At 40.4% G+C, this 12,805-nt stretch overlaps 1 protein-coding gene across 2 annotated transcripts in view; it reads right to left on the reverse strand.

The window, feature by feature from the left end:
• Positions 1-12,805, reverse strand: part of PPFIBP1 (PPFIA binding protein 1) — a 128,603-nt gene that overhangs the window by 99,747 nt on the left and 16,051 nt on the right. The gene's annotated exons all lie outside the window — the stretch shown is intronic.

Consider the following 12,805-nt stretch of genomic DNA (forward strand, 5'->3'; position numbering starts at 1 on the left):
CTGACAAGAGCTTTGGAAAGCACCAGTCAAGTATGATATGAGCAGATGCCTCCAAAAAGCTGGTGTCCAGTCTCTTTTGCACCAAAACCAAAAGAGAACTCAAAAACCCTACCCTCGTAAGAAGGTGAAGTGCAACTGGGTATAAAGATTGAACCACTAGCCCTGCCTATTAAGAGACGGTCAACTTTATGGCTGCCATTCCAGTGTAACAATAAAGCTTCAGTTCCTAGCCATGATAATCCAAATCTCTAGGAATTTCTGCTTAGCCCTTGCCTGTTTCCAGGGACCACGTCAAAGGACAGCTGCAAAACTGCCTGTGATTATAGAGAAGTAATGCAGTGATGTTGTTTGCGCGCATGCTTTTATTAATTCAGTAACTCCATACATTTTCTCTGAATGTATAATCTAATCTCCACAGCAGTTGTTCTTATTAAAATACTTGTATACTGTTCTTTTTCCCAGGATATTAAGATGATGTATAAAACAAGAAAATGGTTCTACAGACCTAAAAGAAATGTTAGGTTCTACAGGCCTAAAATAGTTTTCAAAAACTGGAATTGAACACGCAAACCAGCCAGGTGGAATGCCCAGGAAAATCAAGTGATGGATAAAACTGATTCCTACAGAGAAGGATTTCCAGTTACATACCAAAACTTTTTCTCTTATTAACATTAGTAGCTGGGTAGTAGCTGGATGAGAGCCTTACTCCTGAATTCTTGGCAGGCAAGCCTTGCTGAGAAAATAACAACTCCACAAATAAACCTCAAGGTAAATCAGTAGAAACTGGTGGTCGAATCTGGAATTGTTTTCAGTGAAGAATCCAAAGCTTTTTCAGGCCCCTGATCCCCAGCCTTGAATATTAAATCATGTCAACAACCGGATGATCATGACTTCCATACATAGTAAGCAAACATCCCATCGTTCTTTTTAACAGCTCCAAGTCAGCGCTGCAAATTCACTGGCTCCAATTACGAATGTTTAACTTAATCCCAAATATATAAATTAGTCACAGGTAAAGGCATCCCCAACACAAATCATCAAAGGCCTTTAAGCTGAATTCCCATTGCAGCTGTCGCACTATCTGGGAGGGAAAACTAATTTTGCATTTTATTTCTATGTAGAAAAGCACAGAAGCACATGGCTAGTTCACCTCCAGCCACTACATCCACAATGAGGCATCTATGCAGCAAATTACCCCAAAGTCAGATGAACTCTACAAAGCCAGTATGGAGGTATGTGTAACACCATTTTCGATTACTCAAATCAGATCTGCTTTCAGTCCCATCAAATGTTTAATTCCAATGTTTGAATGCTTGCGTCCAGTTATACGGGAGATGCAGGAATGCAACCACAACAAAAAGCTTACTTTAAAAAATAGCTTGTGCATAATCCTTTTTCCATAGTCCATTCCAATGGATATTGGATGGGAATGAGATGAAATACTCATCTTTCTTTGGTGCCAAAAGAGTCAATCTAGATTTGTAAGCTTGATCTCATGATGGTTAAATTAGAAGATCAAGAGATAACACATTAGAGCATAACAGAAGCTCTTCTCCTACAGCAGAACATGACACTTCTTCTTACATAGCTTGACTGGAAGATGTCATGAGCGGCTAGAACTAGTTTTGGATGAGGGCACCCTTGTGCCAAAATTCTGGCCCATTGTGAAGCCAAACAGAAGTGCCAGGGAATTTACTGGCAAACACTTACAAGGTTTTGCAAGCACAGAATAATGAAAATGTAATTATGAACTCTGCTAAACCCTTGGAAGACATTCAATCAACCAATACACTGAGCTGAAGCTCCCAAAATTCTCTGTCAACACAGCTGGGAACCAAAGCCTGATATATTAGGAGGACACAAGTTTTGGGGAGTCTAGACAAGCTACAAAGATAGCCTTCTAGTGGTTCCTCATTCCAAATGGGGATGATTAGTCATTTCTAAAGCTGTTCTTGGAGCCACGTTTAAAAGTAGATTTGGATTTAGCAGCAACATCTGCTGCTTGAAATAAAACAGGGAAGCTCTTGAAATTATAACCCAAAGATACAAATTTAAAACCACAAGCCAAATGCACATTCAGGAAATCAAGTGGTGACAACAAAGTGGGCCCATTCTATCCAGAAATCATCTGCTGCAGAATATCAAATCCTCAGGATCAGGAGGGGCTTTTGACATTAATGATGGTCTACTTTTGGAAACTTGGTGAAAAATAAAAATTGAGCCAGCAAGATAGCTCCCATATGCTTAAGGGAATCTGTCAAGAGTTTGTTCCAAAAAGCAGTTCATCTGAAACAAACTAAGCCCAATCACCTTTCACTCCATACTGATGTAGGACTGGAAGGAGAACACATGAAAACACACCAGTATCATTTTTAGACAGGAACTGTGGGAGGGATCTGATGCATTATTTTAAAACCTCTCAAAGGTCAGGAAAGATGCAAGGACTCCATCAGATTGCAGAGTTCTAAATCAGACCAGTGTATGTCTTTAGACCACTGGAACAACCATCATATTACATCACCACATCTTGTTTTCCTGTCCACCTAAGGTCAAACTATATTTGTTGATTTACCAAGGGGAAGAGAGGCCTCTTCAAATTAAAAGCACTTTTTGTTTCAGAACCAAACAGGAGGTGCTTGTCCTGCTCCATACTGTAGGTGACGATCTCTCAGAGCAGTAATATTTACTTCTGTTCTTGAAAAGGGAGGAAAATGCCACAAAAAATGGGAAAGCTGTAAATAACAGAAAATAGGGGAAGGACCAGAATGATAAATGGTTTGCTATCATGATTAATAACATGCCTGTTTTCCTACCAAATAATTACCTCTGAAGGTAAAAATTAAAAAAAAGAAATAAAAATAGTGCATACAATAAATCAAAAATATGCTCTCCAAAATAATTAAAAATGGTTTAGAACAGTAATTTTTCTCTCACCTGTGTAGATCCATACACACTCTCTCTCCCTCTCCCTTTCTAGCCAAAATAAGGAGGAAAAATAACTTGGAATGACAGGAAAGAGAAAGAGAGAATAAATTTGAATGGACAGGAAGAAATAACTGAATGTGGAAAAGAAAGGAGAGAAGAGCCATGAGTATTAGCAGTTCAGTGCAGCTTCCTATATTCCTATCAATATGGAAATAATATTCTAAGGCAGATCTTTTAAAAGCTGTTCTTCTAAACCCATGGAAGGTACCGCGCTACCTCTCAAGAAAGTGTAAGACGTAAGGCTGTGCAATGTCTTGGCTTTTTGATGCAAAAAGGTGCTTCAGAGCAGATGGTAGGGCACTCACATTGCAGATTTTGCAATTCCTTCAACCTAATCCTTTCCCCAGGATCACATGGCAACTGCAGGAGAGGACCATGCTCAAGCTTTAAATTAGCTGCAGACAGGTGCGGCATGAGCACCCTTACATGCTCCAAAGCATCCTTCTGCCTTCAAATGTCCAGTCCTGCCCAGTCCCACAAGACCTACATTGGATACAGGCATGGTGATACGGAGGCTAAGAGAGCCAAGTTCAGTTCTCCATTTGACCACAGATATGACTGGTAGTCCTCCCTTAACAACCACAATTGGGACCTGAATTTTGGTTGCTAAGCGATGCAGTCATTTAGCAAATCTGACTCGATTTTATGACCTTTTTTGCAGCGGTTGTTAAGTGAACCACTGTGGGCATTAAGCAGACCACATGGTCATTAAGTGAATCACACAGTTCCCCACTGATTTTGCTTGCCAGAAGCTGGCCAGGAAGGTTAAAAATGACAATCACGTGACCATAGGATGCTGCAACGGTCATAAATGCGAACCAGTTGCCAAGCGCCCAAATTGTGATTACGTGACTGCAGGGACGCTGCAACAGTTGTAAGTGTGAGAACCAGTCATAAGTCGGGTTTTTTTCCAGCACTGTCATAAGTCTGAACCATCGCTAAACAAATGGTTGTTAAGCGAGGACTACTTGTACAGCAACCCTGCATTTAGTCCTCCAGAAATAAATCCTTTTAAGCTATAACAATATATAACAGGCCATTGTATAAGGCTGTACTTCTCAGAGATGTCCACAGTAGGGGGCAACTGCCCAGAGTCCCTCCTCAGGGGGAGGTGGGCTGTGATAAATTTGATAAATAAATAAATAAATGACAAAAAGCAGATGCTGTTGCAATGTAAGCTCCACCCCTTTTATACATGCATCACATCACATGCACAGATGAAAGGGGCCGAGTTTGGCTTGCAATGATGCAATGACGCTTTTTCATTTTGACAAAAGCCTTCAACCCTGTGGACCTCGCTAGATTAGACAAGTCATTGCCTAATTAATTGTCTCAAATCTTTTGCCCTCTTCAGCTGCAGCTTCCTTGTGAAAATAGTGTTTCTACATGAAACAAAGGATCCTGGGAATTCAAGTCATATTATCCAGAGGTATTACATGAGAAAGGGATGTCATCCAACTCATCCAACTTGTGATCTTCCCCGATAACCCTTTTGCCTCCACCAGCAATGCCCTTGCTGAGTAATTGCCAAGTGACTATCACTGCGCCAACCATCAGAAGACACCACTAATGCCAATTAAGTTGCCAGCCAAAGAGAAATGTTTAAAGGAATACAGAGATAAGAGAGAGAACATGAACAATTTGAGAGTTCAAAGTAACCACGTCAGTTCTCTCGACATAAAGAAGTTTCAAAGATCAAATCTTCCTTGAGTCCAAATTGATTTTGGGGGACTACACGAACGCATCCAGCAGCAATACGAAAGTGGTTTGTCACTACCTTCTTCCAGATTTTTTTTAATGTATATTTTGTAGTCTTATCTGCAGCCTTGGCATATCCTGGATCCATTCATAAGTCAGAAGAGTGACTTACTTTCCAGTTGTATATGATAATCCTCTCTGCTGTACCCCAAGCTCAATAAAACCAAAGCTTTACAAAAGATGACAAATTCAGCATTTTAGGAATATAATTCAGTATCACACTGAGATCCTTAAATATGTTTTTTTCTCAAAATTATATTAACGTACAAACAGATCCGAAACCAGAACAAAGCTATACAGGTAGTCCTCATTTAGCAACTGTCTCAGACAGCGACTATTTGCAGTTACACCAGTGATGAAAAGTAACTCTGCGACCAAGGCGCACATTTATATCCTTCACAGCGTCTCTCTCAGTCACGTGTTCACCATTACAGTCAGTTAGTACACGTCCTGTGCCTGGCCTGTTTTTTTTTTTTCTTTTCCCCCTTCTCGCAGAGCGGAAAGATTGCCTAAACAAGCTATCTCATCCTGAGCTGCTGTTCTCTCATCCTGAGCTGCTGTTCTCTGCAGCACAGCGCTTTCCCAAAAGGCGCTAAGGGCAAGTTAGCAAGCTCAGCTCTGTGATCTTAATTAGTTGGTTAGAACTCTCCCATGGGCTGTCAGCTGCTGCCTAAAACTGACAAGACCCTAATCAGCTTCACACTAAAGGCCTGCTTTTGCCTCCTAGGCAGTTGCCAGCTTTCGCTGTTGAGCCCTGGGCAAACATCCAGCACTATCACATTCCTTTTGATGCATATTCCCCATTGTGTATCTGCTTACTCTCTTGTGATCCCTTCCTCTCCAATGAATGTAAATACAAACATAAATTTTCTTCTTGCTAATTATACCAGCACCGGGGTGAGCATTCCAAAGGGTGGGGGAGTAGGGAAAAAGGGCTTTTCCCTGATTTGCCCTTTTCCCTGACCTGAGTTGAGTTCAGGAAACTGTCCCCACTGTTTGAGTCACCCAGCTGTTTCAGGTCGTATCGTTCTGACACTGTAAAGCAAAGGAAAGCTGAAGTAAAATTGGAAGCACCTGATTTGTCACTTAGCAACCACTTCACTTAATGACCAAGTCACCGGAACCAATTGCAGTCACTAAATGAGGACTACCCATATCTAAACAAGATCAAATCATGTGAGTTAATGAACCTTCACATTTCTTACAGCGCCAACATAAAACTTCTAATGTCCGTCCCATCCCATGGAAACGCAAGTAGGCGGTGAACTAATCAGGAGAGACTTCACAGTTGGCAGTTGCAATATGTCAGTGAAAAACCAAGAATCTTGTCCTTCTCTTGCTCTCAAAAAAGCCCCAAGTAATAAAGAAACTAAGCTTCAAGACAGATTAAAGAAAACAGCAGAAGAACCACTGCTGCTACAAGAATCTTCATTTGCAATGTGTGGATATAATACACTGTAGAATTTATCACTGAGAATATATTGGTGCAAAGGCCTGGGGGAGCGGGTTATGACAACTAACCGTAACGCCTTCTCAATGGGTTGGAAAAGTCACATAAGAAAGAGAGAAAATAGACAGCAGGACACAATGTCTTTAGAATCTTTGTAAAAATAAAAATATGCATATTACTACTAAAAATATATCAGGAAGTTCCAGTGCCCCATGCCATCTATTACATTTATTGATAAAAGCATTCATCACATTTTACATTAAAATTCCCAGAGCCGTCTGCAATCTTCATAAAAGCCTAAGAAAAAAAGCAATCCTTAAAAAAAACCACTGTTGAGGCAGTTGTCAAGTGGGGAAGGTTAACATAAAAAGTAATTTTTCAAAAAAATAGTGCTGGGACCCTGCTTACCCTTAACGCTTATGTTTAGCTGAAGTCCTCTTAACATATTTGAACTTTTTTTAAGTTGCTGAAAATGCTCATATCAATTTAATCAATTTCTAACGGGAAAAGTGTATGTGGTTTTTAAAACATCAACTTGCCTTTGACCAGGACACACGTTTTCACAATAGCAAGTTTTCTCAGGATACAAAAGAGAGGGCCGAACTGTTTTAGCCTAAATATATATTTCAAATGAATTACACAGATCCAAGAATGGCCCATTGCAAGGTAAGCTTACTCTCTTGTGATCCCTTCCTCTCCAAGCATGCAGATCTGGAAACCTAACATAGAAATGGATATGTCTTTAAATGGTGCCTTTGTTTGGTATCCTGAGATATCTTGTGCTCAAATGCCTTTCAAAATATAAACAAGTTATTTTTAAGAAATGCATCATCCTAAATATACATTTCAAGCATTAGCTGAATTATCACATCAAACTATACAGGGTTTGCATCCATTGGGCAATTTAAAAAGTGAAGATGAGAACTTGGGTTAGGGAGCACAACAAGGAAATGAGAGTTTTAATTTCAGAAATAAATATACAAAGTTAACTCCAGAATGAAAAATAAAGCGTTCCCAAGCTACATTATTGCGGAAGAGACTTGGAAGAATCCCACAAACTTCAAACAGGCTGGCTTGGAGAACATGGGTGGTAGCCAAGAATAATACTCTGTTTCTGCAGTTAATTTGGAATCCTATATTCTAATATAAGCTATTTTATGTATTCATAAAGGGCAAATGATAAAAAGCTCTAGGTCTAATAACAGGGGAAGGAAATGAATTATTCAAACTACATTACTGGGGACATGATCTATGTCCACCCACATGAGGTTACCAAAAGCAAAAAGTCTTTTGACATCTAGCAAGTCAGAATGAATCACTGTGCATACCACATTCCAGGTTAGATAATACATACAGAATATTCAAAACAGGGTTTTCTTACCAAAACAACCCCCTACTTTTTAAGATCTTATTTGAACTATGTTATCCTAGCATATTTTGATATATCTTAATATTCACCTCACATTTAAGACTCATCCCAAGTTAGATTTTTATCATACTGAGCTGGCACACCACCACTCTGAACCTTCTTCTCTGCAAATAAGCAACTGGAAAAAAAATACTAATTTATGAAAATCACATTTAGGAATAAGTCATTCTTATATTACTTGTACATTTATGAAAATCAGTGTGCAAAGAGGGGGTTGCCTTTTTTGGTACCTGAACTCAAATCATTGCAGCACTTAAGAGTGTTGGATTAGAGCTGGAAAGACCCAGGTGGAGATTCTGCACTCAACTAAAATGCTCATGAGCCTCGTGTGGCACAGAGTGGTAGGCGGCAGTATTGCAACCGAAACTCTCCCCACGACCTGAGTTCAATCCCAGCGGAAGCTGGATTCTTGGGTAGCTGGCTCGGGTCGACGCAGCCTTCCATCCTTCCAAGGTTGGTAAAATGAGCACCCAGCTTGCTGGGGAAGGTGACAGCTGGGGAAGGCAATGGCAAACCACCCCGCTATAGTCTGCCAAGAAAGCGTCATGAAAGCAGCATCCCCCCAAAGGGTCAGACATGACTCGGTGCTTGCACAGGGGACCTTTCACACACAGAGCTCGTAGTGACTTAAACAACCACTGTTAGCCATAGACAGACAGCAAAATAGAACTGGAAGATGTTCCATGCATGTTAACAGGAGCTATCTGAAGTGGGTTAAACTGGAGATCCAGTTTGGTGTAGTGGTTAAGACACCAGGCTAGAAACCGGGAGACTGTAAGTTCTAGTCCCACCTTAGGCACAAAGCCAGCTGGGTGACCTTGGGCCAGTCATTCCCTTTCAGCCGTAGCAATGGCAAACCACTTCCAAAATCTTGCCAAGAAAACCTGTCCAGGCAGTCACCAGGAGTCAACACTGACTCAAAGGTACACATACACATACATCTGGAGGAGGAAGAACGAGATAAACATTTCCCACTTCTAAGCCCATGATCTCTAATCCCATAGAAATGTCATGGAGATTAAATAATGTTGCCACACTGAACGCTGAAATTTGATTACATTTCAATCAAATGTTGTCAGAATCAATTGGATTGAGGAATTGATCCATATATAAAGCAGTGAGAATGTTAGTATTCCCCCATGTCCTCTAAAAGACCATATGCTTGATAACCAAGTGCATTATGATTAGACTAACCAAGTCTACTTTAATTCCAACTCACGATTCCCAGCACATCATTACGCAACTGCAGTTGCCATCCATGGCCAAGCTGAGTTTATTACAGACGCCCTGAAAATATTTCACAAGCAACGAGCTAAAGGAAAGTCCTGAAAAAAGCTTTCCAAGGTCCTGAGGCCATCTCTTCTTTACCATGTACAGGACCTTTAATCCTGCAAGCAGATGGCACCATAAACATTGGATGGGCTATGCCAAAATGATATTTATGAGGCGCTTCAGATGGGAGGAGAAATAACTCTTGAGTGCCCAAATAGTTTTAGAAAGTTTGCTCTCTCTGACATCAAATGCCCCTTGTATGCAATATGGTGTAATAGTTACTATGGGTTTTCCCAACTTGGATATCTTCTACCTGCGCAAATTTCAACCCCCAGAATTCCTAGCCAACATGACCATCACTGAGAATTCTGGGAGTTGAAGTCTACCTATCTAGAGGGACTATATACTATTGTGAGCTCGCCAGGTAACAGGTAGGATATCAGTGTAATAATCAAGAACAATTTGTTCCAAAATGCTTCTGTCTGTTCCCATGACATTTCCTTGTTGGCTAATGTTACCAGTCAAGGCAAAGCAATAATTATATTAACATTTGGAGCTAGTAAAACAAGGCAAGAGACTAAATTACAGACTAGAAACCTCTGACTGAAAACTTACCTCTACCATGAAGATGCCACGCAAACCAATTTATCTTAATCTCATTTGTAATCTGCCCTACAGAAAATATCCTGCCTTAACATTATAGAAAGAGGCTGTCAATATTAGCACAGAAGCATCTTGTGAACACCTTCCTTATGCCAGTGAGCAACCTGACTTTTAATTGTGCTAATTGCTGTAAAATGAGAAGCTGATTAGTTGCAAGGATCCTGGGAAACCAGAGAGAGTGGGTTCGAAGAATCTCCCGTGTCTTTCCACCGTTTTATCAACGCATGGTTTCAAACAGTTATTCCAAAACAACTAGCAATGATCTCTTTATGTACCATCCAAGAAAAATATTTTATCAGTGGTGCAAAGCCTAAAAATCTGACTCCCTTCAAAAACAAAGGACAGACTGCATTTGGAGGTCTTTCTGAGAGGTCACCAAGACTGGCCATGCAGTTTTGTGACCATAAAGGCCAAAAATCCATGGGAAAGGGGGCAGGTTTCACATATCGCCTAATACCAAAGCTCATGTATTATGTATTAATAATAGCTGAAGAAGTTTCATTAATTTAATAAAGACCAGCTATTTGCACAGCCCCTCCTTTTCCTGATGGAACATTCGCCGGAATTCCATCCGCGCATCACAATAAATCAAGTCAGACCAGATGCGCTTGTCTAACTACCAAAAGCCAACAGTACCCAAAAAAGGAACCAGGAGGAAGTTCTTGTAAAGACTGGGGTTCTTTCTCCACCTCCTCTTAAATAAGATATACATGAGCAGATAAACTAGGAACTGGTGGTTTTCCAAGATGATTTTCAAGGAAGCTGAAGAAAGATTTCTCACCCCACTTCTCAAGCTGTAAACTTGCCAGAATGATACATGCAAATATGCGAAGGAAAACTGGTTACGCAAGGAAATATATTCAGGTGGCCTCTACAAACTTAATAGTAAAGGAGTAGCTAACTCATCCATTCCTATGCTCCCCAATTCATGCTTTTGCATGTTAACATTTTAGCTCCCTATCCTTAATGCAACACTAAACTATAACAAACTTTTTTTAAAACAAGCCAAACAAAAAACAAAGCTGGACTGATTCTGACTTCAGATGGGTTTCCTTCCAGTTGTGGTTATGATTTTATGTTAGAAATACTCAAAAGGCTTTTGATTATTTCTGTTTTGTTGGTGTATTACCCCTCCCCACCCCCAGATATATCTACTAAGAAGCTTTCCATACGCTGCTGTGCCGGGAAAATCTCATTACTATAAAAGCTACTGCAAAAAGCTTTGTATGCCAAAGAAGCACCTTCAAGCTCAGAATGATTTCCTATCATTCCAACCAGCCTTAGCTTTGAGGGATATGAAACCTAAATTAGGTACAATATACCACCTAACCAAGGATCACATGCTGAGAATTGTTCAGGCAGGAATAATTTAATTAGCATGAGGCATAATTGCCTGGATTGTATATATATGTTGAACTGCAGCGGAGAATGTCAAAGCTTAATTGGAATAAGTGACCAACAGATTTTTCTGTGAGCATGGAAAAATACTCTACATGACTAAACTTGGAGGGGAAATTAAATTGCTTCCAACAACACAAGTCTTTGCTTATATTTTGGGGAATGAAAAAAGAGTCAAGTCAGATATACTTCTCTGATTTTACATAGGAAACTGCTTTCCATGTAAAAAGCATAGCCTCCTTTTTGGACTGTTAACAAGCTTGCTCTGTTTCTGTTTGCATAGTTTAATTAACAACTTTTCATCCAATTTTATTCTATTTTTATGTTTGAAACATCTGCTTTGGGATCAGTTCCAGCAATGGAAGATGAACGAAGAAGTGTATAAACAAACAGAGGCAACCAACATTGGTAAGACAGACAACTGCCTTATAAGCTTACCATACATTTATTTATAACTATAGTTATAAATTGATTGATTTATAAATTTTGCTGGTCCATTGTGCAGATTTTTAACGTCCTCCTGGCTCCTGGCTACAAGTTTGCCCATCAGTGTGTCCCTGATTTAGAGCTACAGAGGATATTTTGAATGCTTTGAAAGAACTGAGAAGAATTTGTTTCAAACACAGAGACACAAAGAATTAAGGAAATGATTCCAGGTGTTCCCCCTACTCCAGGATATGCTTGGGGAAGCCTGGTATGGCTTAACCCCTTGCAGTCAAATCCAGGAAGCCATGTCAGACTTGTCCATTTCATACTGTACTTTTGAAACAACCTAAGCATTGTTAAAATACAGCACAACTATGCTCTGCACAGCTCTCTCTCTCTCTCTCTTAATTCTTTGACCTGGAGAACAGAGCAGGAAGATTCCTCCAATTTCACAAAACATACAAACTTGGCCTCTGATTTCCAGGTTGTCCACATCTGCCCAGAGGAATCAAGCCATTTTCCTTCTCAAAATATTTACACGCTCATTTCAGTCCTAGCCCGACAAAAGATCAAGAAGCATCAAGTTATATCTGTGGAGCAACATTATGGATTGGAGAAAGTCAACCAAGGCAAGTGGTTCTGGTCTCTAATCTTCATGAGTCCAGACTAAATCACAATACAGTGAGTGCAAAAAATATATATATATAGCCATCCCATAATAAGCACACACCTTTGTTTATTCGTTCAGTCGCTTCCGACTCTTCGTGACTTCATGGACCAGCCCACGCCGGAGCTTCCTGTCGGTTGTCAACACCCCCAGCTCCCCCAGGGACGGGTCTGTCACCTCTAGAATATCATCCATCCACCTTTCCCTTGGTCGGCCCCTCTTCCTTTTGCCCTCCACTCTCCCTGGCATCAGCATCTTCTCCAGGGTGTCCTGTCTTCTCATTATGTGGCCAAAGTATTTCAGTTTTGCCTTTAATATCATTCCCTCAAGTGAGCAGTCTGGCTTTATTTCCTGGAGTATGAACTGGTTTGATCTTCTGGCAGTCCAAGGCACTCTCAGAATTTTCCTCCAACACCACAGTTCCAAAGCATCTATCTTCCTTCTCTCAGCCTTCCTTATGGTCCAGCTCTCGCAGCCATAGGATTTGAACCCGGGGCTTGAATCCAAGAGTGTGCAGTAGCTGATTTTGTTTCCTATCAGAGCTGCACCCTACTTTCATTCTGGGGAAGCCTGACAGTTTATGTGGTAAATAAACAAGCTAACACAACATGCAGCACATTAGATGTGTCATGCAACACACTAAGCCAACCAACCACACAACAGCTCAGCTTTTTTTTTGCCATCCTACTTAAAGCAAACGAATGTTCATTTTATTACTACATCTTACAATTATATTTTCTGTCCCAGCCCTAATCTG

Source organism: Candoia aspera, chromosome 7, assembly GCF_035149785.1.
Source record: "Candoia aspera isolate rCanAsp1 chromosome 7, rCanAsp1.hap2, whole genome shotgun sequence".
In the NCBI taxonomy this organism is placed as follows: Eukaryota; Metazoa; Chordata; class Lepidosauria; order Squamata; family Boidae; genus Candoia; species Candoia aspera.